Consider the following 27537-nt stretch of genomic DNA (forward strand, 5'->3'; position numbering starts at 1 on the left):
AATACAATAAAATACAGTTAATCCAAAGAAAGATGAAAATGACAAAGGAAAAAAGAGTAGATGGCAAAAAAAAAAAAAAAGAAATAGAAAGATAACAGATTTAAATCCCGTGTTAAGAGCTCAGCTGCTAACCAAAAGGTTGGCAGTTTGAATTCACCAGCCACTCCTTGGAAATCCTGTGGGGCAGTTCTACTCTGTCCTATAAGGTTGCTATGAGTAGGAATTGACTTGACAGCAGCAGGTCTGGGTTTTATGCAGATAGTTAAATTAAAACTAAACGGATTGAACACTTGAATTAAAAAAAGAGATTGTGAGATTGGATAACAATACAACACTCAAACATGAGCTGTTTACAAAAGACACATACTAAGTATAAAAAAAAATAAATAAATTGACATTGTTGTTGTTGTTGTTAGGTGCTGTTGAGTCGGTTCCAACTCATATAGCGACCCTGTGCACAACAGAATGAAACACTGCCGGGTCCTGCGCCATCCTTACAATCGTTATGCTTGAGCTCACTGTTGCAGCCACTGTGTCAATCTACCTCATTGAGGGTCTTCCCCTTTTCCACTGACCCTGTACTCTGCCAAGCATGATGTTCTTCTCCAGGGACTCAGCCCTCCTGACAACATGTCCAAAGTATGTAAGATGCAGTCTCGCCATCCGTGCCTCTAAGAAGCATTCTGGCTGCACTTCTTCCAAGACATGTTTGTTCGTTCTTTTGGCAGTCTGTGGTGTATTCAATATTCTTCGCCAAGACCACAATTCAAAGGCGTCAACTCTTCTTCGGTCTTCCTTATTCCTTGTCCAGCTTTCACATGCATATGATGCGATTGAAAATACCATGGCTTGGGTCAGGGGCACCTTAGGCTTCAAGGTGACATCTTTGCTCTTCAACACTTTGAAGAGGTCCTTTGCAGCACATTTGCCCAATGCAATTCGTCTTTTGATTTCTTGACTGCTGCTTCCATGGCTGTTGTGGATCCAAGTAAAAAGAAATCCTTGACAACTTCAATCTTTTCTCCATTTATCATGATGTTGCTCATTGGTCCAGTTGTGAGGATTTTTGTTTTCTTTATGTTGAGGTGCAGTCCATACTGAAGGCTGCGGTCTTTGATCTTCATTAGTAAGTGCTTCAAGTCCTCTTCACTTTCAGCAAGCAAGGTTGTGTCATCTGCATAACGCAGGTTGCTAATGAGTCTTCCTCCAATCCTGATGTCCCGTTCTTCTTCATATAGTCCAGCTTCTCGTATTATTTGTTCAGTATACAGATTAAATAGGTATGGTGAAAGAACACAATCCTGAAGCACACCTTTCCTGACGTTAAACCAATCAGTATCCCCTTGTTCTGTCCAAACAACTGCCTCTTGATCCATTTAAAGTTCCTCATGAGCACAATTAAGTGTTCTGGAATTCCCATTCTTTGCAGTGTTATCCTTAGTTTATTATGGTCCACACAGCCGAACACCTTTGCATAGTCAATAAAACACAGGTAAACATCCTTCTGGTATTCTCTGCTTTCAGCCAGGATCCATCTGACATTAGCAATGATATCCCTGGTTCCACGTGCTCTTCTGAAACTCACCTGAATTTCTGGCAGCTCCCTGTCGATATACTGCTGCAGCCATTTTTGAATGACCGTTCAAATTGACATTAAAAGGATTAAAAAATATATAACATATTAACACTTGTTATAAAGGATCTGGTGTGGCTCTATTAATATCAGACACAGTAGATTTCAAGAAAAAGGAATAGTACCAGCCATAAATACGAACATTACATAATGACATAAGGTTCAGTTCATCAAGACGTAACACTCTTAAATGTGTATGTAGCATAGCTTGTAAATAAAAGAAGAAACTTTAAAAATGTAAAAGAGCAGAAAAATATCACACAATTCTCTATTGCTTCTAGATGAGCAGATAAAAATACATCATAGAAAATAACAATTTTAACGACATGATACAGCCACTTTTACCTAATTGACATTGATAGAACACTTCAGGCAATGACTGTAAAATACACATTCTTTTCAAATGCATAGAACATTCTCCAATTGTATCACATGCTGGACCAACAGAAAGTTTTGATAAATTTTGAATATTAAAACCACCCAGAGTATGTTCTTGGGAATTAAGCTAAAAAACAACATCAAAAAGAGAACTAGAAATCCCAAGTATTTGGATATTAAGCATCACATTTCCAAAATGAAATCACAGTATAAATTCTTAAAAATTGAACTGAAAAATAATGAAAAAGCAACATTTTAAATTTTATGAGCTACAACTAAAGCGGTGCTTAGGGAGAACTTTATATCCTTAAGTATATGTGGTAAAAAGAAGAAATGTTTAGAATCAATTAGCTAAGCTTCCATTGCAAGAAATTAGAAAACAAAAAAAAAATTATAACCCTTAAGACTAGAAGGAAGGAAATAATAAAATGAGAACTGAAATCAAAGAACTAAAATACAGATAAAAAACACACCCGTTGCCATTGAGTCAATTTCGACTCATAGTGACCCTATAGGACAGAGTAGAACTTCCCACACAGGGTTTCCAAGGAACAGCTGGTGGATTCAAACTGCTGATCTTTTGGTAGCAGCCAAGCTCTTAACCACTGCACCACCAGGGCTCCCAGATGAACAATAAACGCAATAAATCCAGAAATTTGTCCTTGAAGAGATCCACAAAATTAATAAACCGTAAGCAAAGACTAATTAAATAAGAAAAAATATACAAAACCAAAAATACTAATACCAAGAATAAATAAAGTACAACCTCTCCACACTTCTTAGCGTGGTTAAGTTCCAAAGACCAGGTCCGTATGTGATATCGATGTTATGCGAAAATAGAGGATAACCACATGAGATCACAAAATGGAGGATGACAGCGTTGTTACATAACTGCCAAAATACATTACAAAACTGCAGGCCAAGTTAACGTATAACCTTAACCGTTACCAGTGTTACTCTTGTCTTGCATCTCAACGTTTGTCACTGCCAGGCACACATTGTTAGTACGCAAAATAATCTGATAGTACATTTTTTACTATTGTTATAAATACAAAACATTGGATAATGGGATAGTCGATAGGAGAAGGTGTATTTCACTACAAATTCTCTGAAAATTAAAAGGAGAGTTATATGGATGCTGTATCTGAATTTCTGGAGTTCCCTGTATATGTACTGCTGCAACCATTTTTACTTCAGCAAAATTTTACTTGTGTGAGATATTAATGATATTGTTCAATAATTTCTGCATTCTGTTGGATCACCTTTCTTTGGAATGGGCACAAATATGGATCTCTTCAAGTCAGCTGGCCAGGTAGCTGCTTGGCATAGATGATTGAGCACTTTCTTGGCATAGATGATGGAGCACTTTCAGCTCTGCATCCCTTTGCCGAAACATCTCATTTGGTATTCTGCCAGTTCCCAGAGCCTTGTTTTTTGCCAATGCCTTCAACTGCAGCTTGGACTTCTTCCTTCAGCACCATCAGTTCTTAATCATATGCTACCTCCTGAAATAGTTTAACATCAACCAATTCTTTTTGGCACAGTGACTCTGGGTATTCTTTCCATCTTCTTTTGATGCTTCCTGAATTGTTCAATATTTTGTCCATAGAATCCTGAATACTGCAACTCGAGGCTTGAATTATTTCTTCAGTTCTTTCAGCTTGATAAATGTCAAGCATGTTCTTCCCTTTTGATTTTCTAACTTCAGGTCTTTGAATTTTGCACATTTCATTAAAATACTTTATCTTCTCAAGTCGTCCTTTGAAATCTTCTGTTCAGTTTTTTACTTCATTTCTCCCATTCATTTTTTAGCTACTCTTAATTCAAGAGTTTCAGAGTCTCTTCTGCCACTCATTTTTTTTTTTTCTTTCCTGTCTTTTTAATGACCTTTTGCTTTCTTCAATTATGATGTCCTTGATGTCATCCCACAACTCGTCTGGTCTTTGGTCATTAGTGTTCAATGCATTAAATCTATTCTTGAAATGGTCTCTAAATTCAGGTGAGATATATTCAAAGTCGTATTTTGGCTCTCTTGGACTTGTTCTAATTTTCTTCAGTGTTAACTTGAACTTGCATATGAGCAATTGATGGTCTGTTCTGCAGTTGGCCCCTGGCCTTGTTCTGACTGATGATATTGAGTTTCTCCACAGTCTCTTTCCACAGATATAGTCAATTTGATTCCCGTGTATTCGATCCTGCGAGGTCCATGTGTATAGTCACCATTTATGTTGTTGCAAAAAGGTATTTGCAACGCGTAAGTCGTTGGTCTTGCAAAATCCTGATATGGGATCTCAGGCATTTTTTTCTACCACCAATGCCATATTTTCCAACCATTGATCATTTTTCTTTGTTTCCAATTACATTCCAATCACCAATAATTATCAATGCATCTTGATTGCCTGTTTGATCAATTTCAGGCTGCAGAAGTTGGAAAAAATCTTCAATTTCTTCATCTTTGGCATTAGCGGTTAGTGTGTAAATTTGAATAATAGTCATATTAACTGGTCTTCCTTGTAAGCATATGAATATTATCCTATCATTGAGAGCATTGTACTTCAGGATAGATTCAGAAGACAATGTGAAATGCGGGCTATCATTGCTGATGTCAGATGGATCTTGGCTGAAAATAAGGAGTAATAGAAAGATGTTTACCTGTGTTTTATTGACTATGCAAAAGTATTCAACTATGTGGATCATAACAAATTATGGATAACATTGGGAAGAATGGGAATTTCAGAACATTTAACTGTGCTCATGTGGAAACTTTTACATAGAGGCAGTCATTCAGACAGGACAAGGGGATACTGTGTAGTTTAAAATCAGGAAAGGTGTGCATCAGGGTTGTATCACTTCACTATATTTACTCAGTTTGTGTGCTGAGTGTATAACCCCAGAAGCAAGACTATATGAAGAAAATTGGTGTCAGGATTGGAGGAAGAATCATTAACAACCTGTGATGTACAGACGACCTAACCTTGCTTGCTTACGGTGAAGGGGACTTGATTAGCTTACTGATGAAGATTAAAGACTACAGCCTTAAGCATGGATTACATCTTAACAAAAAGAAAACAAAAATCTTCACAACTGGACCAATAAGCAATATTGTGATAAATGGAGAAAATATTGACGTCGTCGAAGATTTCATGTTACTTGGATCCACAATCAACGTCCATGGAAGGAGCAATCAAGAAATCAAACGACTTATTACATTGGACAAATCTGCTGCAAAAGACCTCTTTAAAGCAAAGATGTCACCTTGAGTGCCTGACCCAAGCCATGGTATTTTCATTCGTCTCATATGCATGCAAAAACTGGGCAGTGAATAAGGAAGAACAAAGAAGAATTGATGCATTTGACTTATGGCGTTGGGGAAGAATGTTGAATATACCATGGACTGCCTCAATCTCAAGAGGTATGGCCTCAACCACTGGGGTTGCAAAGGGTGGAACCATGGCCTTTGGTGTTTCTAAGGGTGGAGTCACCACTCAGATGGACTAGGAGAATGGTGAGTCTAAAGCTGAGGGAGTGGGCCTGGAAGGCAGAGCTGAAGCCCAGGGCCAAGGGGCCTCCACTCAGAATCCTGTGAGTGTGGCCAATACCTAGAGTCTGTAGGGCAGGGCCACTGTGCAAATGGTCTCAGAGAACAGACGATTATTTGCAAAGCCTTGAGGGCTAATATAATGTGTTCTGCCGGCTTGCTTGGTGCCTGTTATGCCTTCTTTCCCTCCAATTTCTCCTATTTGTAATAGAAATGTCTAACTCATGCCTGTTCTACCATTGTACTTTGGAAGCAGGTGACTTGTATTCTAGATTTCACAGGTGAGGAAGAATTTTTTAGATTTCAGACTTGGAGGTGATTTAAGACATTTGCTATGATATGATGGGGTGGATATGTTTTACAAGTGACAAGGACATGAATTTGGGGGGGCCAAAGGGTTGAGTGCTATGGATTGAACTGTGTCCCCCCCCCAGATATGTGTCAACTTAGTTAGGCCATAATTCCCAGTATTGTGTGGTTGTCCTCCATTTTGCGATTGTGATTTTCCTATGTGTTATAAATCCTAATCTCTGCCTGTGGTTAATGAGGAGAGATTGGATTATGTTAAGGAGGATTAGGGTGGGATGCAATACCCTTGCTCAGGTCATATCCCTGATCCAATGTAAAGGGAGTTTCCCTGGGGTGTGACTTGCACCACCTTTTATCTTACAAGAGATAAAAGGGGAAGGAGGCGAGTAGAGTGGGGGACCTCATACCACCAAGAAAGAAGCACCGGGAGCAGAGTCCATCCTTTGGACCTGGGGTTCCTGTGTGGAGAATCTCCTTGTCCAGGTGAAGACTGACAAGAAGGACCTTCCTCCAGAGCCAGCAAAGACAGAAACCCTTCCTCTGGAGCTGATCCCCTGAATTTAGACTTGTAGCCTAATCGGCTGTGAGAGAATAAACTTCTCTTTGTTAAAGCTATCCACTTGCAGTATTTCTCTTATAGCAGCACTAGATGACTAAGACAGAGGACTTATACTATCTAATTTCAAAACTTACTATAAAAACCAAAACCCATTACTGTCAAGTCAATTCTGACTCATAGCGACCATTTAGGACAGAGTAGAACTGCCCCATAGGGTTTCCAAGACTGTAATCTTTACAGAAGCAGACTGCCATATCTTTCTCTCATGGAGTGGCTGGCTGGTTTGAACTGTCAACCTTTCAGTTAGCGGCAAGGGTTTAACCACTGTACCACCAGGGCTCCTTTTAAAACTTACTATAAAACTACAATAATCAATACAGTATAGTATTAACATAAAGATAGATAGAAATTAATAGAAGTGATAAAAACCACACTTCAGAAAAAATAGAAAGAACCTAAATCCCTGACACTTTGAACCACTGAACAAGCAGAGGGTTGACTATGTCTACATATTCTGAATACAAGAAAGAAATGAACCTATTTTTCTGCAACCTTTTTCTTTTTGGAAATTTTTCATTATTTGAAGCGGAACCAAATTATAACTATTACAGAACCATTATGATATTGAGTGTCCCTTTTCATGAACATAACCTACTTTCCACTGATTTGTCTTTTTTAATATCTGTATTGTAGGCAGAAATTTAAGATGGTCCCCATGAATTTTACTGTTTGATATTATCCCCATGATTATGTTATACTTTACATGTCAAAAAGGATTTTGTAGATGTAATTAAGGTTACTAATCAGTCAACCTTGATATAGGGAAATTATCTGATTGACCTAAGCTAATTTTGTGAGACAGAGAATTTGGTTTGGCCTTTGTCTCCAGTTTCTGGAAAATAGCCCTTGGAATTTCTCAACCAATCAAGGTGTCTTTGCTTTTCTAAAACAACCAAGCAACTCTTAAACATGTGCAAGTTAGTTGTCAGCTCCCAACTCACATCACCTGGCAACTAACTTCAAGAAGGGAGAGCAATCAATCATGCATATTCATTGATTGGATGGATCATGACTATGTATTAAGGTCCCTGTCATACATATGCCCTGAGGGCCTCAATGACTATTATAAAGGATCCTGGATCTTGGAGCTTCCTTTGGGGGCTTCCTGGATTGGCAAGAACATCTATGCATTGGAGAGGGTGACACATCCCTGGGGACAGGGGGAGTCTCATGCCAGCTCCCAGACCTTGCCCAATGTGTCTCTTCACTGGTATCATTTCTCATTACAATAAATGCATAACTGTAAGCATAGGTAATAGTCTTCATGAGTTTTTTTAAGCTTTTCTAGAGAAATAATGAACCTACAAGAGGCAATGAGGCTTAATTTGGCTCAGGGTGGGTAATTCAGAGAAAGGCTGTGAAGGCAATCGATTTGTGAAGATACAGCTCTGGGTGGCTAGGTGACTGGGTGACGGAGAAAGGCCGCGTGATCAGTCGATGAAGGATAGAGTTCTTCTAGCTTGTGTCCTAGCCTCAGATGGCTAGAGAAAAAGAGAGGGCCTGACTGGTTTAAGGTGTAGGGAGTTGTACAGACTCCTGAACCTATGACTGGTACTCAATGATCTGGCCCCTGGTAACCAGGGATGTTTTGACCTGGCTCAGGATGCCTGCATTGACCTATTTCTGAGTGATTAGGGTCAGAGAGAGAGAGTGCCATGTGAAGTGACTGGCAATGAGGTCATGGAGATGTAGAAAGGTAAAGGCTGCATCCATTTCCAGGTGGAAGCTGGATTCATACTAATCCTTGCCACACAGTGATAAAGTGGGGTTTGCCAGATAAGTAAAGCATTACTGAAAAAGAAGAAGAAAGTGGGAGGCCTCACTCTACCTGATTTTAGAACATATTATACAGCCACAGTAGTCAAAACAGCCTGGTACTGGTACAACAACAGGCACATAGACCAATGAAACGGAATTGAGAACCCAGATATAAATCCATCCATGTATGAGCAGCTGATATTTGACAAAGGCCCAGCATCAGTTAATTGGGGAAAAGATAGTCTTTTTAACAAATGGTGCTGGCATAACTGGATATCCATTTGCAAAAAAAATGAAACAGGACCCATACCTAACACCATGCACAAAAACTAACTCCAAGTGGATCAAAGACCTAAACATAAAGACTAAAATGATAAAGATCATGGAAGAAAAGATAGGGACAATGTTAGGAGCCCTAATACAAGGCATAAACAGAATGCAAAACATTACCAAAAATGACAAAGAGAAACCATATAACTGGGAGCTCCTAAAAATCAAACACCTATGCTCATCTAAAGACTTCACCAAAAGAGTAAAAAGACCACCTACAGATTGGGAAAGAATTTTCAGCTATGACATCTCCAACCAGCGCCTGATCTCTAAAATCTATACGATTCTGTTAAAACTCAACCACAAAAAGACAAACAACCCAATTAAAAATTGGGCAAAGGATATGAACATGCACTTCACTAAAGAAGATATTCAGGCAGCTAACAGATACATGAGAAAATGCTCTCGATCATTAGCCATTAGAGAAATGCAAATTATAACTACGATGAGAGTCCATCTCACTCCAACAAGGCTGGCGTTAATCCAAAAAACACAAACTAATAAATGTTGGAGAGGCTGTGGAGAGATTGGAACTCTTATACACTGCTGGTAGGAATGTCAAATGGTACAACCACTTTGGAAATCTACCTGGCGTTTCCTTAAAAAGTTAGAAATAGAAATAGAACTACCATACAATCCAGAAATCCCACTCCTCGGAATAGATCCTAGAGAAATAAGAGCCTTTACATGAACAGATATATGCACACCCATGTTTATTGCAGCACTGTTTACAATAGCAAAAAGCTGGAAGCAACCAAGGTGTCCATCAACAGATGAATGGAAAAATAAATTGTGGTATATTCACACAATGGAATACTATGCATCGATAAAGAACAGTGATGAATCTGTGAAACATTTCATAACATGGAAGAACTTGGAAGGCATTATGCTGAGTGAAATTAGTCAGATGCAAAAGGACAAATATTGTATAAGACCACTATTATAAGATCTTGAGAAATAGTTTAAGCTGAGAAGAACACATTCTTTTGTGGTTACGAGAGCGGGGAGGGAGGGAGGGTGGGAGAGGGTTATTTGCTGATTAGACAGGTCACTGGCTAAGAACTACTTTAGGTGAAGGGAAGGACAACACTCAATACAGGGAAGGTCAGCTCAAGTGGACTGGGCCAAAAGCAAAGAAGTTTCCTGAATAAACTGAATGCTTCGAAAGCCAGTGGAGCAAGGGCAGGGGTTTGGGGACTATGGCTTCAGGGGACATCTAAGTCAATTGGTAAAATAAATTCCATTAAGAAAACATTCTGCATCCCACTTTGAAGTGTGGCGTCTGGGGTCTTAAATGCTAACAAGCGGCCATCTACCATGCATCAATTGGTCTCAACCCACCTGGATCAAAGGAGAATGAAGAACACCAAGGTCACAAGATAACTATGAGCCCAAGAGACAGAAAGGCCACATGAACTAGAGACTTACATCATCCTGAGACCAGAAGAACTAGATTGTGCCCAGCCAGAACCGATAACTGCCCTGACAGGGAGCACAACAGAGAACCCCTGAGGAAGCAGGAGAACAGTGGGATGCAGACCCCAAATTCTCATAAAAAGACCAGACTTAACGGTCTGACTGAGACTAGAAGAATCCCAGCGGTCATGGTCCCCAAACCTTCTGTTGGCCCAGGACAGGAACCATTCTGGAAGCCAACTCATCAGACATGGATTGGACTGGACAATGGGTTGGAGAGAGATGCTGATGAGGAGTGAGCTACTTGTATCAGGTGGACACTTGAGACTGTGTTGGCATCTCCTGTCTAGAGGGGAGATGGGAGGGTAGAGAGGGTTAGAAACTGGCAAAACAGTCACTAAAGGAGAGACTGGAAGGAGGGAGCAGACTGACTCATTAGGGGGAGAGTAAATGGGAGTATGTGGTAAGGTGTACATAAGTTTATATGTGAGAGACTGACTTGAGTTGTAAACTTTCACTTAAAGCACAATAAAAATTATTAAAAAAAAGATGGGATTTGATTTAACAATAACTTGAGTGATACGGCTGTTAACCAAAGGGTTGGCAGTTGGAATCCGCCAGGCACTTCTTGGAAACTCTATGGGGCAGCTCTACTCTGTCCTATAGGGTCGCTATGAGTCGGAATCGACTCGACAGCACTGGGTTTGGGTTTGCTAAATATTGCAACATGCATTGTTGATTTATTAAATTATAATAAAAATTTGTACTTCATCACTTCTTGTGTAATTTAAGGACCTTAGACACTTTTTTTTTATGCTTTTGTTTTTTTATGATCTCTTCTAACATTGCTTTTCTTTCATCATTTCTCTACTCATCTTCTGAGACTCCAGTTACATATGTTTCTTAATCCATGTTTTTTGGGGTTTTTTCCCCCTACGTTTTTTCTCTTTGGTTCAGATATTTTCCATTAATCTATCTTTTGGTTTACTCATCCTGTCTTCTTTTGTGTCCATTCTGCTGTTAAACTCATCCAATGAGTCTTTAGTTTCAGAGATTGTATGTTTTAGTTCTAAAATACCCATTTGTTTCTCTTTATACAGATTCCCGTGCTCTCTTGTAATTCTTTGTTATTTCATTTTATCCGTTTTCCTTTCTATTTTGTGTACCTTGTTAATTATAATTATTTTAAAATTGTTATCTGCAAATGTCATCTATGGATCTATTTCTAGTGTTTGTTTTATCTCCTGATTTTGTCAAAAAATTTTTTTTTGCTTCTTTGTACTTTGCATAATTTTTTATAGCATCCCTTGCCTTGTGTTCAAAAAGACCATAGAGGTTGCAAATGATTTCCCCCACGGTATGTCTTATTTTCTTTGTTATTCAGCTAAAATGAAGAGAAATACAGATTGCTGATCATCTCAATCCAACTTGGGATTAGGCTGCCTTGTTTCAGTGTGTGGTTGCATTTTTTAATAACACTAAGTCAATGTCTCATCCATCTTTGTTCATCAAGTTTGGCTCTTCTTGGCTTTTGATTAAGATGTGGTTAGTCTCTTAACTCCTTAGCCCTAAAATCTACAATAGAATTAGTGGGAATTTTGAGTTTAGCTCTTTAGCTCTTACTGTACACAGTTTCAAAAAAGCACTAAATGTCTTAAGGAAAAAACAGGCTATTTATTTCAAGCTGCATACCTCTAGCAGGACTTGTTTCTTATGCACTCTAAAACCATAGGAGATTTAACTCTACCATCTATAAACATCTTGGCTGCTCTCAGTGTTGTGCAACATCTCAGAATTTAGCAAACATCTCATGGTGTAAACCTGTCACATGTTTGGGAATCTTCAGATTTCCAATATATCATATCTATTAAAAAAAAAAAAAAAAACTCTACTAGTTACTCTCCCTCATTAAAAAAAAAAAAAAAATTAGGGTGTCTTTATTTAGACAAAGCGGCTTCTCACCTGGCCTTAGAATGTGCCCCTCAAGAGAATGTAATGGCTGGCAATTTTCAATTCACCTAAGAAGGGCTTTCCCCTCCATGGAATTTTGGTTAATCCAATTCTTAGTGTTTCTCAGGTACCTTCACAAATATGATTTTTAAAAATGTATTTGTTCTTTCTAGTTGCTGCTTAAACAGTTTTGGCCTGCTGAAATATGTTACATCCTATTTTGAATTGGAGCCCTGGTGGCACAGTGGTTAAGAGCTCAGCTGCTAACGAAAAGGTCAGTGGTTCGAATCTACCAGCCACTCTTTGGAAACCATATGGGGCAGTTCTACTCTGTCCTATAGGGTCTCTATGAGTTGGAATCAACTCGACAGCAATGGGTTTGGGTTTTTGTTTTTTTTTTTTTTTTGATTATGCAGATCAATGTCTCTACATCCCTTTAAGAAAGACTAGGAGAAATTCTCAAAGTATATCCTGGTAGCATAGAACAGGATCTTTCATCAGGTACACCAAGCTTTCCCTTTTTCAAGGGAACACGCATTGTGAACTGAACCAGGCCTAAGAATAGTGTAAAGGGTGATGACTAGACAATTGGTGCAAGCCAGGCTTTTGATCAAATACCTTAGAGAAATTTTTGTGTTATGAATCAGGCAATTCCTTAGTAAATGTGTAATTGTTTTTATTTCTGTGGAACCTGTCCATAACTGTACATACCTGCTGCTTGGGTGCTTCTCAAGGGTATGACGACCATACCTGTTCGGCTGCCTATTGTGCTATCTATACCCACTTTGCTTCTTTGTTTAGCTCCTGCTGCTGAGCTGAGCTGCTTCAGAGTTTTCCCATACCAATCCATTACAATTGCAATTCTTTCTACTAGAATTCATGACCTAGAGAGCTACCTGTAGCATGCTTTTTAATGATTCTAGTGCTTCTTCTACCAATATATTCCACAAGGATTTTTTGAATAACATGGGAGAAAATAGAGAAGCAAAAAAAAAACGTTACACTTGCAATTCTGGGATAAACCCTTTTTGATCATGTTGGATTATTTTTTAATATACTATATAGTTGGATTTTAGCTTCTTGTGTTATTTAGGATTTTAACAGCCACATTCATAAATGCGATTAGTATAGTTTCTTTCCTGTGCTTTGTCAGGTTATGAATAGCTCCATCCTATTCTTTGCCTTCTGTTCCTTATAAGTACAAGTTTAATTTGAAAGAAATCATTCATTGTGCTAACTTAGAAGAATCTGCTTTAAAGGGCATTCTTTGGTAAATTTAAAATTTATGCAGGTTTTCCTGCTTCTTGAGTAAAATTTTGGTCATTTTATTTTTTTCTAGAAGAGTAAGCCATTTGTCAACATTTTTAAATGTGTTAATCATTCTCATTAATATTATTCTCTTCTGATTTAATTCTTTCTAATATTTGTTCCTTCCATTTGTTTGCATTTTCTCTCTTTTATATTTTCCATGGATGCATCTCCAAATTTTTAAGAAGTTATCAAAATTGCTGTTTTCTTTAGTTCTGCTGTTACATTTATTATTTATTCCCTCATAAGATTGGTGTTTGTCTTTTTCCTACATCTTGAATTGATTCCGTAGTCCATTTATGTTTAATAATGAAACCACTTAAACGTATATTTTTTTGAACATAGTTTAAAATCTTTTGTTTAAAATACATAAACATATAGTGTTTGATGCATTCATGTAAATATCCACTCCTGACCCACCACCAGTGTTTGGTTATTTCCCTTCCCTGTTTACTAATATTCAGGTTAATGGCTCCACGTGACTAGAAGGAATTTTCATGATATTAAAAAAAAAAACAAAGCCATTGCCATAGAGTTGATTCCAACTCATAGCGATCCCATTGGACAGACCCATTGCCATCAAGTTGATTCCGACTCACAGCAATCCTACTGAACAGAGTACAACTGCCCCATAGGGTTTCCAAGGCTGTAATCTTTATGGAAGCAGACTGCCACATCTTTCTCCCATGGAGCAACTGGTGGGTTTGAACCACTGACCTCTGGGTTAGCAGCTGAGCGCTTAACCACTGTGCCATCGGGGCTCCCTTTTCATAGCATTCCCTGTGTAATTCCATTGTGATTTGCAATGGTTATATAACCATTTGGAAACACTGGTTGCATAGTAGTTAACTGCTATGACTGTTAACCAAGAGGTTGGCAGTTTGAATCCACCAGGCGCTCCTTGGAAACTCTACGGGGCAGTTTTACTCTGTCCTATAGTGTCGCTATGAGTCAGAATCGACTCGATGTCAGTGGGTTTGGTTTTTTTTGTATAACAAATCTTCTATGAGTTGAACTTTGAGCTATTTCCATATTTTTGCTATTAAAAGTAACATGCAAAGAATAAACATACTCATCAGTCATTTCGTATTTTAGCAAGCGTATCATTGGAATAGAATCCAAGAGGTGGGAATACTGTGTCAAAATGTCATGAGGTCAAAAGTGGGAGGCTAAGTGAATATAATGAAATCTCAAATAATGTTTCAATCAGAGAAGGTCTACTTTTATTTTGAATTTTTTATTTTATGTGCAATTTCCACGTGAGATTTCAACAACAGCAACAAAAAATGTCTAAAAATTATTGACATAAAATCTGCTCAAATTTTTGCAAATATTCTATAAATATTCTATAAGCACTCAAAATAAAAGAACAGTCTCTGAATTGGGTTGTAAAAGATACACACATGCATACATACATAAAGTGCCTATATATTTCAGCAAATATACTTCTTTAACAATATTTTTCCTCAATTCAAACTCTCTAGACACTAATTTATTTGTAATATACTTTCTCTACTGGACTAATGACAGTAACCAAAAAAACAAAACCCGTTGCTATCAAGTTGATTCTGACTGGTGTAGTGGTTAAGTGCTACGGCTGCTAACCAAAAGGTTGGCAGTTGGAATCCACCAGGCACTCCTTGGAAACTCTATGGGGCAGTTCTATTCTGTCCTATAGGGTTGCTATGAGAATGACCGTAGAATACACTTTTCTATGAAACAAGATTTGTCTATTCCACTAAATGCTTTGTATTTTTGCTTTTTATATTTTGTAATGTCTTGCTTAAAGTATAAAAAGCAAAAATACAAACCATTTAATGAAACAGACAAATTTGCTTTCATAGAAAATCAGGATGCATTGATAATTACTGGCAGTTGGAATCTGAAAGTTGGAAACAAAGAAGGATTGGTCGTTGGAAAATGTGGCCTTGGTGATAGAAACAATGCCAGAGATCGAATGATAGAATTTTGCAAGACCAATGACTTCTTCATTGGAAATACCTTCTTTCATCAACATAAACTTTGACTATACACATGGACCTCACCAGATGGAACACACAGGAATCAAATCGACTACATCTGTGGAAAGGGGCAATGGGACAGCTCAATATCATCAGTCAGAACAAAGCCAGGGGCCAACTGTGGGACAGAACATCAATTGCTCATATGCAAGCTCAAGCTGAAACTGAAGAAGATCAGCGCAAGTCCACAAGAGCCAAAATACGATCTTGAGTATATCCCACCTGAATTTAGAGACCATCTCAAGAATAGATTTGACTTGTTGAACACTAGTGACCAAAGACCAAAAGAGTTGTGGAATGACATCAAGGACGTCATACATGAAGAAAGCAAGAGGTCATTGAAAAAACAGGAAAGAAACAAAAGACCAAGATGGATGTCAGAGGAGACTCTGAAACTTCTCACATAGAGCAGCTAAAGCAAAAGGAAGAAATGACAAAGTAAAAGAACTGAACAGAAGATTTCAAAGGGCGCCTGGAGAAGACAAAGTAAAGTATTATAATAACACATGCAAAGAGCTGGAGATAGAAAACCAAAAGGGAAGAACACACTTAGCATTTCTCAAGCTGAAAGAACTGAGGAAAAACTTCAAGCATCAAGTTGCAATAGTGAAGGATTCTATGGGGAAAATATGAAAAGATGCAGGAAGCATCAAAAGAAGATGGAAGTAATACACAGAGTCATTATACCAAAAAGAATTTGTCGACCCTCAGCCATTTCAAGAGGTAGCATATGATCAGGAACTGATGGTACTGAAGGAAGAAGTCCAAGCTGCTCTGAAGGCACTGGTGAAAAACAAGGCTCCAGGAATTGATGGAATATAAACTGAGATGTTTCAACAAACAGATGCAATGCTGGAGGTGTTCACTGGTCTGTGCCCCAAAATATGGAAGACAGCTTTCTGGCCAACTGGCTGGAAGAGATCCATATTTATGCCTATTCCCAAGAAAGGTGATCCAACTGAATGCGGAAATTATAGAACAATATCATTAATATCACACACAAGCAAAATTTTGCTGAAGATCCTTCAAAAATGGCTGCAGCAGTTTATTGACAGGGAACTGCCAGAAATTCAGGCTTGTTTTAGAAGAGGACGTGGAACCAGGGCTATCATTGCTGATGTCAGATGGATCCTGGCTGAAAGCAGAGAATACCAGAAGGATGTTTACCTGTGTTTTATTGACTATTAGAAGGTATTCTACTGTGTGGATCATAACAAATTATGGATAACATCGTGAAGAATGTGAATTCCAGAACACTTAATTGTGCTTATGAGGAAACTGTACATAGATCAAGAGGCAGTTGTTTGGACAGAACAAGAGGATACTGCAAGGTCTGAATCAGGAAATGTGTGCATCAGGGTTGTATCCTTTCACCATACCTATTCAATCTGTATGCTGAGCAAAAAATCCCAGAAGCTGGACTATATGAAGAAGAATGGGGCATCAGGATTAGAGAAGGGCTCATTAACAACCCATGTTATGCAGATGACACAACCTTGCTTGCTGAAAGTTAAAAGGACTTGAAGCACCTATCAATGAAGACCAAAGACCATAGCCTTCAGTATGGATTGCACCTCAATATAAAAAAAACAAAAATCCTCACAACTGGACCAATGAGCAACAACATGATAAATGGAGAAAAGATTGAAGCTGTCAAGAATTTCATTCTACTCAGATCCACAATCAACTCCCGTGGAAGCAGCAGTCAAGAAATCAAACGACACATCGCATTGAGCAAACCTGCTGCAAAAGACCTCTTTGAAGTGTTGAAAAGTAAAGATGTCACCTTGAAGGCTAAGGTGCACCTGACCCAAGTCATAGTATTTTCGATCTCATCATATGCACGTGAAAGCTGGACAATGACTAAGGAAGTAAAGAAGACTGAAGAATTGACGCCTTTGAATTGTGGCATTGGTGAAGAATATTGAATATACCATGGACTGCCAAAAGAACGAACAAATCTGTCTTGGAAGAAATACAACCAGAATGTTCCTTAGAAGCAAGGATGGTAGACTGTGCCTTACATACTTTGGGCATGTTGTCAGGAGGGATCAGTCCCCAGAGAAAGACATCATGTTTGGCAAAATACAGGGTCAGCAGAAAAGAGGAAGACCCTCAGTGAGGTGGATTGACACAGTGGCTGGAACAATGAGTTCAAATAAGGATGGCACAAGACCAGGTAATGTTTCATTCTGTTGTGCATAGGGTCGCCATGGGTCAGAACTGACTCAGCGGCATCTAACAACAACAACAACATCTTGTTTTATCCATAAGCTCATGATTGCATATCTTTACTACAAATTTTATCCTGAATGAATATAAAGTGATTTTTTTTCCCATTTAATGCCTTTTGCCTTAATTTCTATGCCTGAAATTTATACTGATACACCCACATTTGTTTTTTTGCTTGTTTGTCTGAGTTTTCCTGTTGTGTCTTTAATATTTAAACTTTCTTTTGTGTTTTCTTTTTTAGGTCAATCTTATAAGCTCTATATACCGGGTTTTGTTCTTAAAAGTCTGTACTTTTTAGTAGAGAAAGGCCAATCCCTTTTATTTTATTGATGCAATTGATCAGTTAATTTATTATGCCTTCTACTTTTGAACTTTCAAGCTATTTTCTTTACTATGCTTGCTTTTTTTTTTTTTTACTGTGCTTTAAATGAAGGTTTACAGAACAAATTAGTTTCTCATTAAACAATTAATGCACATATTGTTTTGAGACATTTATTGCCAACCCCAAGATATGTCAACAGTCTCCTCTTCTCGCCCTTGGGTTCCCCATTTCCATTCGTCCAGCTTCCCTGTCCCCTCCTGCCTTCTCATCCTTGCCCCTGGGCTGTTGTACCATTTAGTCTCATATACCTGGTTGAGCTACGTTTATTATTGTTTGCTTTATGGGACTGTCTAATCTTTTGCTGAAGAATGAACCTCAGGAGTGACTTCAGTAATGAGTTAAAAGGGTGTCTGGGGGCCATATTCTTGGGGTTTCTCCAGTGTGTGTAAAACCAGTAAGTCTGTTTTTTTTTGTTTTTTTTGTGAGTTTGAATTTTGTTCTACATTTTTTTTTTCCAGCTTTGTCCGGGACCCTCTATTGTGATCCCTGTCAGAGCAGTCGGTGGTAGCTGGGCAGCATCTAGTTGTGCTGGACTCAGTCTGGTGGAGGCTGTGGTAGTTTCGTCCATTAGTCCTTTGGACTAATCTTTCCCCTGTGTCTTTGGTTTTCTTCATTCTCTGTTGCTCCAGATGGGGTGAGACCAGTAGACCTATCTTAAATGGCCGCTCACAAGGTTTTAAGACCCCAGACGCTACTCACCAAAGTAGGATGTAGAACATATTCCTTATAAACCATGTTACACCAGCTAAGCTAGATGTCCCCTGAGACCACAATCCCCAGCCCTCAGTCCAGTAATTCGGACCCTCAGGGAGGCTGGATGTGTCTATGAAGCTTCCATGACCTTGCCTTGGTCGAGTTGTGCTGACTTCCTCAGTATTGTATACTCTTACCTTTCACCAAAGTTACCACTTATCTATTGTCTAGCTAGTGTTTTTCCCGCCACACCCCTCCCCTCCCTAGTAACTAACACAGATTGTTTCTTTCACATGTAAACCTTTTCATGAGTTTTTATAAGAGTGCTCTCATGCAGTATTTGTCCTTTTGTGATTGACATATTTCACTTAGCATAATGCCCTCCAGATTCATTCATGTTGTGAGATGACTGATCATTGTTCTTTATTGTTGTAGACCATTCCACTGTGTGTATGTGCTATGGTTTGTTCACCCATTTATGTGTTGATGGGCACCTAGGTTGTTTCCATCTTTTTGCTATTGTGAATAATATTGTAATGAACATGGGTATGCATATGTCTATTCATGTTATGGCTTATTTCTTTAGGATATATTCCTAGGAGTGGGATTGCTGGATCATATGGTATTTCTATTTCTAGCTTTCTAAGGAAGGACCGTATCATTTTCCAAAATGGTTGTATCATTTTGCATTCCCACCAGCACTGCGTAAGGGTTTAAGTCTCCCTGAAGCCTCTCGAACATTTGTTATTTTCTGTTTTTTTGATTCATGCCAGTAATGCTGGTGAGATGGTACCTCATTGCGGTTTTGATTTACATTTCTCTAATGGCTAGTGATCACAAGCATTTCCTCATATATTCGTTAGGCACCTGAATGTCTTCTTTGGTGAAATGTCTGTTCATTTCCTTTCCCCATTTTTTAATTGGATTATTTTTCTTTTTGTTGTTGAGGTGTTGGGTTTTCCTGTAGATTTTAGAGATTAGACCTTCGTTGGATTTGTAATAGCCAAAATTGTTTTCCCAGTCTGTAGGTTCCCTCTTTACTCTTTTGGTGATGTCTCCTGAAGAGCATAAGTGTTTAATTTTTAGAAGATCCCAGTTATCTAACTTATCTTCTGGTGTTTGTGTATTGTTAGTTATGGTTTTTATCTTATTTATACCATGTATTAGGCATAAATACATAATACATGCAGCTTTTTCAGCACCATTTGTTAAACAGACTGTCTTTTCCCCAACCTAATGGGCTTTGGGCTTTTGTCAAAGATTAGGTGACCATAGGTGGATGGATCTACATCTGGATTCTCGATTCTGTTCCATTGGTCAATGTGTCTGTCTTTGTACCAGTACTGGGCTGTTTTGACTACTGTGTCTGTATACTAGGTTCTGAGATCAGGTAGTGCGAGTCCTCCTACTTTATTCTTCTTCAACAGTGCTTTACTTATCTGGGGCCTCTTCCCTTTCCATATAAAGTTAACGATTAATTTTTCCATCTCGTTAAAGAATGCTGTTGGTATTTGGATAAAGAATGTATTGTATTTGTAGATTACTTTGAGTAGAACTGATACTTTCACAATGTTGTGTGTACCTGTCCATCAGGATGGTATGTTTTTCCATTTACGTAGTCTTTTTTGGTTCCTTGCAGTAGTGTTTTGTAGTTTTCTTTTTATAGGTCTTTTACTTTCCTGGTTAGATTTAATCCTAAGTATTTTACTTTTAGGGGGGTTATTACAAATGATATTGCTTTCCTGATTTCCTTTTTCTAATTCTTTTTATTGGTATATAGAAATCCAACTGATTTTTTTGTATCTTGATTTTGTATCTGGCTACTCTGCTGAATCTATTAGTTGCAGTTGTTTTCTGGTGGAGTCTTTGGGTTCTCTATATATAGTATCATATCATCCATGAATAGGGATAGCTTTATGTTTTCTTTACCAATTTGGATGCCTTATTGCTCTAGCTAGGATTCCCAGCACAATGCAGCACAATGTTAAATAGGAGTGGTGATAAAGGGTATCCTGGTCTTGTTCCTGTTCTCAGGGAAAATATTTTCTGCCTCTCTCCATTGAAAATGATGTTGGCTGTTGGTTTTGTATAGATGCCCTTTATTATGTTGAGGAACTTCCCGTCTATACCTATTTTATCAAGAGTTATTATCAGGAATGGATGCTGAACTTTATTGAATGCTTTTTCAGCGTTGATTGAGATGATCATGTGATTCTTTTCTTTCATTTTATTTATGTGGTGGATTACATTTATTGATTTTCTAATGTTGAGCCATCCTTGCATACCTGGAATGAATCTCATTTGGTCATGGTGTATTATTATTATTTTTTGTATGGCGCTGAATTCTATTGGCTAGAATTTTGTTGAGAATTTTTGCATCTATATTCATGACAGATATTGGTCTGTAATTTTCTCTTTTTGTGGCATCTTTGCCTGTTTTTGGTATCAGGGCTATGCTGGTTTCATAGAATGAATTCCAAAGTATCCCTTCCTTTTCTGTGTTCTGAAATAGTTTGATTAATACTGGTGTGAGCTCTTCTCTGAATATTTGGTAGAATTCTCCAGTGAGGCCATCTGTGCCAGGGCTTTTTTGTTGTTGTTGGGAGTTTTTTTTTTTTTTTTTACCTTTTCAATCTCTTTTTCTTGTTATGGGTCTGTTCAGAAATTCAACCTCAGTTTGTGTTAGTTTAGGTAGGTAATGTGTTCCTAGAAATTTGTCCATTTCCTTCAGGTTTTCAAATTTGTTGGAGTATAGTTTTTCATAGTACTCTGTTAAGATTCTTTTTATTTCGGTTGCTTCTTTTGTAATGTTCCCCCATTTCATTTCTTGTTTGGGTTATTTGTGTCCTTATCTGTTTTTCTTTTGTCAGTTTGGCCCATGGTTTATCAATTTTGTTGATCCTTTCAAAGAATCAACTTTTGGTTTTGTTTTTCTGTTCTCTATTTCATTTATTTCTGCTCTGATCTTTATTATTCCTTTCTTCTGGTGGCCATGGGCTTCTTTTGCTATTCTCTTTCTCTATCTTTGAGTTGTATAGCTAATGGTTTGATTTTGTCTCTTTCTTCTTTTTTGATGTGTGCATCTATTGCTCTAAATTTTAGATCTCTGAGCACTGCCTTTTCTGTGTCCCAAATGTTTTGGTATGATGTGTTTTCATTCTCCTTAGATTCTAGGAGTTTTTTGATTCTGTCTTGGATTTCTTTTATTACCCAGTGTTTTTAAGCAAGGTGCTATTTGGTTTCCATATATTTGATTTTTTTCCCCTTACTCTTTCTGTTATTAGTTTCTACTCCACGGTTTTGTGATCAGGGAAGATGCTTTGTATTATCTCAATATTTTGTATTTTGTTGAGGGTTGCTTTGTGGCCTATGTTGTGGTCTATTCTGGAGAATGTTCCATTGTGTTGGAAAAGAATGTGCACTATGCTGATGTTGGGCAGAGTGTTCTGTATATGCCTATGAGTTCAAGTTGGTTGATAGTGGCCTTTAGATCTTCTATATCTTTGTTGAGTTTCTTTCTAGATGTTCTGTCCTGTACCGAGAATGGGGTGTTAAAATCTATTACTGTGGAACTCTCAATTTCTCTTTTCAGTGCTGTTAGTTTGTTTTATGTATTTCGGAACCTTGTCATTAGGTGCATAGGTATTTATTATGGTTATGTCCTCATGGTGGATTGTCCCTTTAATCATCCTATAATACCCTCCTTTGTCTTTCATGGTAGATTTCATTTTAAAGTCTATTTTAGTTGAGATTAGTATTGCCACTTCTGCTCTTTTTTGGTAACTGTTTGCTTGATATATTTTTTTCCATCCTTTGATTTTTAATACATTTTTGTCTTTGTTTCTAAGATGTGTCTCTTGTAGAGAGCTTACTGATGGGTCCTATATTTTTATCCATTCTGTCACTGTTTGTCTCTTTATGGGTGCATTTAAGCCATCTGTGTTCAGTGTGACTATTGATAGGTGAGAGTTTATTGCTGTCATTTGTAGTGCTTTTTTTGTATGTGTGTGTGGTGCTGGCGTTTTCTTTGTTCCACTTACTCCCCTGTGCTGAATTCCTTTTGTTTGTGGATTTGTTTGTTTTGTTTTTGTAGATTTTGTGTTTTCTTCTTTATTATGATGAGTAAATTTGTTAAATTTCTTTGTGGTTACATTGAAATTTACCCCTATCCTCCTAGTTTAAACCAGTCTTTTATTACTTGATATTGGCTTGACTTCCTCTCAGTTTGAAAGTTCTACACCTACACTGTTTACTCCTTCTTTCATTGTTCTTACGTTGTTGTCATTTACAGATTGGTGTCTCTCGATCCCTGTTGTAATTCTTTTTGTTTTGTTTTATCCTTGTGAGTTCATTACCTAGGTTTGGTATCTGGCTGATGCTGTCCTGTGTCCTAGATTCTGATTGTTCTCTGATGTTTGTTCTCTAACTGAAGGATTCCTTTTACTAATTCTTGCAAGTTTGGTTTGGTTTTTACATATCCCCTTAATTTTTGTTTATCTGGAAATTTTATAATTTCATCATCATATTTGACCAAGAGTTTTGCAGGATATATTATTCTTGGTTGGTAATTTTTTTCTTCCAATGTTTTATATATATCATCCCATTACCTTCTTGTCTTGTCTGCATGATTTCTACCAAATAATCAAAGCTTAATCTTATTGTTTCCCCTTGATATGTGACTTTTTTTTTTTCTCGAGAAGCTTTAAGGATTCTTTCTTTGTCTTTGGTTTTGGCAAGTGTACTTATACATATCTTGGTTACTTTCTTTTGTGATCTATCCTATATTGGGTTAGTCGAGCCTTTTGGATGGTCAGCTTTTCATCTTTCATGATATTAGAGAAGTTTTCTGTCAAGAAGTCTTCAACGATCTTTACCGTGCTTTCCATTTCTCCCTCTGTTCTGGAACTCCAGTCACGTGTCAATTTTTGTTTTTAATTGTATCCCACATTGTTCATAGGTTTTCTTCATTTGCCTTCATTCTTTTCTCTGATTTTTCCTCAAACAAAGTGGTATCCAAGGATTTGTATTCAGTTTTGCTCATCCTGTCTTCCATTGTTCCTAAAGCCTTGTATTACACTGTCCATTTCTGAAATCTTGCTTATCTTTTTAATTTGTAATTGCCTTCTTTTGTGTTTTCTAGTTGTTTATTTATTTTGACATTTTGCTCCTGTATTATTTTCCTGAATTCTTCCATTGCTTTGTCTCTATGTTCCCTGATTTAGTCTGTATTTTTCATGATTTTATCAATTTTTTCCTTATATTTGTCTGTGTTTTCCATCATCTCTTTCCTACTCCCTTGGATAACCCTGAATATTAGACTTCTGAATTCCCTATTAGGTAGTTCCAGTGCCTTTTCTTCTACCAGAAGGTCATCTGGTGTTTTATTTTGGTTGCTTTCTGTAGCCATCTTGCTCTGTTTTTTTAAAATATGTTTCAGTATTGTCTGCTGTCTCTGGAGCTTTCAAGAATTATTTTCTTTGTTTATTGATTGTAGATTTGTTTGCTTTGTCCTGCTTTTTTGTTTTATTTGGCTGTGTCTGGACAGGCAGGCTGGGCATATTTTGTTGCTTGCTGATCTGTGGGCACGACACTTCTCACCACCTTGTCCAGGTGTTCAGGGCTGATTGCTGAGCTATGGTGCAGCAGGGTGGGTCAAACGGGGGGGAAGGGGTGAGGACGGATTGTTTGTGGCACAAACTGGGGCCAGCAGGGCGGGGTGAGGGGTAGTGTAGGGCATGTCAGGGGTCTGAGGGTCTGCACTGGTGCCCTCTTGAGCGCATAGCACTTAGTGCACAGTGCAGATAGGCAGGAAGGTAGGGAGATTATGTGATGTGTGGAGTTAAGTCAGAGATAAAAAAGAGAAAGAAACAGAAGCAAAAAACATGAAGGAAAAAAGAAAAAAAGAGTAAATAAAATGGAGACATGGTAGGATTCAGCAGCTGGGGGCCAGGCTGATGTGAGAATGTTGTTTGCCAGTGGCTCTGTAGCCAAGAGGCATGGCTCAGACTGTCAAGAAGGGGTGTGGGCAGCACATGGGGCTAGGTGGGCAGAAGAAAGGGAAGGAAAGAAGGGAAAGAGAGAGAAGAAACAAAAACAACAACAAAAAATTAAATATGGTACTGAGGGAGCCGTCTGTTGGGTGTGGGGCAGAACTAGGGTGGTGGTGAGCTGATGTCTCTCTAGCCAGATGGTCCAACAGCCCGTCAGGAAGGAATGGAGGTAGCGTAGGGCCTAGGTGGAAGGGAGAATGAAATGGGAGAAGGAGAAAATTAAAGAAAAATAAAAAACATGGCACTGAGAGAGCTGGCCTGTGGAGATGGCACAGGCCCAGGGAAGATCTGTGCCAGAGGCTCTCTAGCCTAGCGGTGCATCACAGCTTATCAAGAAGGGGTAGTTGGCAAACAGGGTTAGGTGAGTGGAAGGAAGGAAAAGAAGGAAGGGAGAGAGAGAGAAGAGCAAAAGAGCCAAATAAAATAACAAACAAACAAAAAAACGGCACTGAAGGAGCTGGCCTGTGGGAGTGGGGCAGATCTGAGTGCAGTAAGCTGATGTCTCTTCGGCAGAACTATCGTGGCCTTTTGGAAAGCAGTGGAGGCTGTGTAGAGGGAAGAAGGTTGTGGGGTGGGAAAGTGTGTATCCCTGGTTACCTGATGCTCTGTCTCCTCCTGGGAGTTCCATGAAGTTGCCTCCCCATACTCCCTGTCTGCATTCCTTGCTGGCTATAGTCCAAGGTGGTGAATCCATGCTGTGTTGGCTGATAGGGGACCTCGACTTCATAGCAGTCCTTCTTCTCAGTTCTCTGTCAGTTTCTTATTCCATTCAGTACTTGATTTAGTTCTTTGTCCCTTCATTTGATGTTTAGGGTTCCAGGATTGATGTTTGTATCTATTTTACTTAGATTTTCAGGTCTCTGCTGCAGATAGACAGCATGGTGCTTCTGTCTATAGCACCATGTTGGCTTTACCTATTATGCTTGCTTTTTATCTTCTATAGCACATTAAAAAAAAAAAAAAAGTTAATTTTATTTCTATTAGTACCTTTTCTTAAATATGATTTCTGTAAGTATAAAAGTCAGAAGTAAAACAATAACTTCTGATAAACCTTATATTTTACTTACTTACTCTAATTTCTACATTTCCCATTTCCAATTCTTTGTTATTTAGTCAGCTATTATTATAAACTTTTTCTCTTACCATTTAATATAAATTTTATTTTGCAGTAGTTTGCCACTACTTATATTTTATGTTTTTATTTTTAAGTTCAGTTAACAGTGTTTACTTTTTTATCTTTTGTGCCTCTTTAGACATAGGTTATTGGTGTGTGGGTGTCAGCAAATGAGTCACACCAAACCAATTCTCATGCTATATTTTATACCTTTAAATACAGTGATCATTGCTTGTTAAGTCCAGGGTTGGTGATTTTTTTTTTCTCCTAAATTTCTAGTTTTTGCTTTACCCAATAACTCCTACTGTGTTTCTTATTCACAAAATATCCATCTGCAAATGTTATTGATCAATGATGATTCTCCTGATCCTTTCATCTTGTGGTTCCACCATTGACTAGAGTCATGGGCTCCTCTGCATCCCCGTGGCAGGTGAAAGAAGAGCAGCCTGAAAAATATCTATTATCCCTAAAAACACTGATGTAGAAATGACACTCATAACTTCCTCTTACTTTCCATTCCTTCCCCTGTGCGAAGCAAGCAGGTTGGAGGTGAGTGCATAAGTGGTTAGTGCTGTACTACTGACCTGAAAGTTGGTGGTTTGAACTCACCCAGAGGCATCTCAGAAGAAAGGCCTGGAAATCTTCTTCCAAAAGGTTACATCCATGAAAACTTTATGGAGCACAGCTCTACTCTGAAACTCATGGGGCGGCCATGAGTTGGAATCGACTGATGGCAACTGGTACTGGTGTGAATATATAATCTCTAGCTGAGCAGCAACTTCCCTGCAACAATCCTACAAATGGAAGGGAATAATAATTCCCCTTTTCTGTGGTCATCTGCCACAAATGGAGGGAAACTATGAATTGGCTAGTCATAAGCCATCCACAAGCACCTTCTTTATTGCCTTTTTCTGCTATAGTGTCTGGAAAGCTAAAATACTCACTTTCCAACCCAACTTTAGCTGGAAGTGACAAATTATACATTTGTGACCAATGAGATATATTCAAAAGTCCTTGACCCTTAAAGAGAAGCTTTTTTTTTTTTTTTTTAACGCTTTCAACTTCTTCCATCTTTTTCATGCCTAGAATATGTCACTGAAGCCTGGATGTGTGGGAGACACCTTACAGTGAAGAAGTAATAATCACGAGGATGAAGGCTCACACATCATGGAGCAGAAAGATGGAAGGAATTTGCATCAATTATATTGTTGAGTGGTTGCATCAGCCTGATTGCCTACCTCTGGACTTTTTTTTTGCAATAGGAGAAAACAAACTAGATCCCTATTTCTTTGAAAACACTTTTTGTTGAGGTTTCAGTTAGTTGCAGTATAAACACAATCCAACTGATACAGAAGGAAAGTGAGTGTCCTATCCAAGCATTTAATTTCTCTTTGGGGAAAAGAAAAACTATTCTTAAAGTAAATTCTTAAAGTAACTGTCTATCTGCAGCTACTTTTACATCAAAAGTTTCTTCAAAATTCACACTGGCCCAAACTACACATTATTCTTAGCATCATGATCACCAAATCGATATGAATTAAGAATCCAGCCGTTTAAAGAACACCTGTCCCAATAATTACCCTTTAGGAATTTAAAAAGCTAAAATGGATGTTATTGGTATAAACATTAGAAATATCCACCCAGTGCCGAAAAAATATCCAAGAAGAGAATAAAAACATTAAGGCAACATGTAATAATGTGACAATTACATATCATAAAAAGGAAGTATATTTTGGGGAAAGAAAGCAAAAATATTTAACTGGGTTGAAAAGGGTACTATGTAATCCAGTTAAATATTTAACTGGT

The sequence above is a fragment of the Elephas maximus genome, chromosome 4, assembly GCF_024166365.1.
Source record: "Elephas maximus indicus isolate mEleMax1 chromosome 4, mEleMax1 primary haplotype, whole genome shotgun sequence".
In the NCBI taxonomy this organism is placed as follows: Eukaryota; Metazoa; Chordata; class Mammalia; order Proboscidea; family Elephantidae; genus Elephas; species Elephas maximus.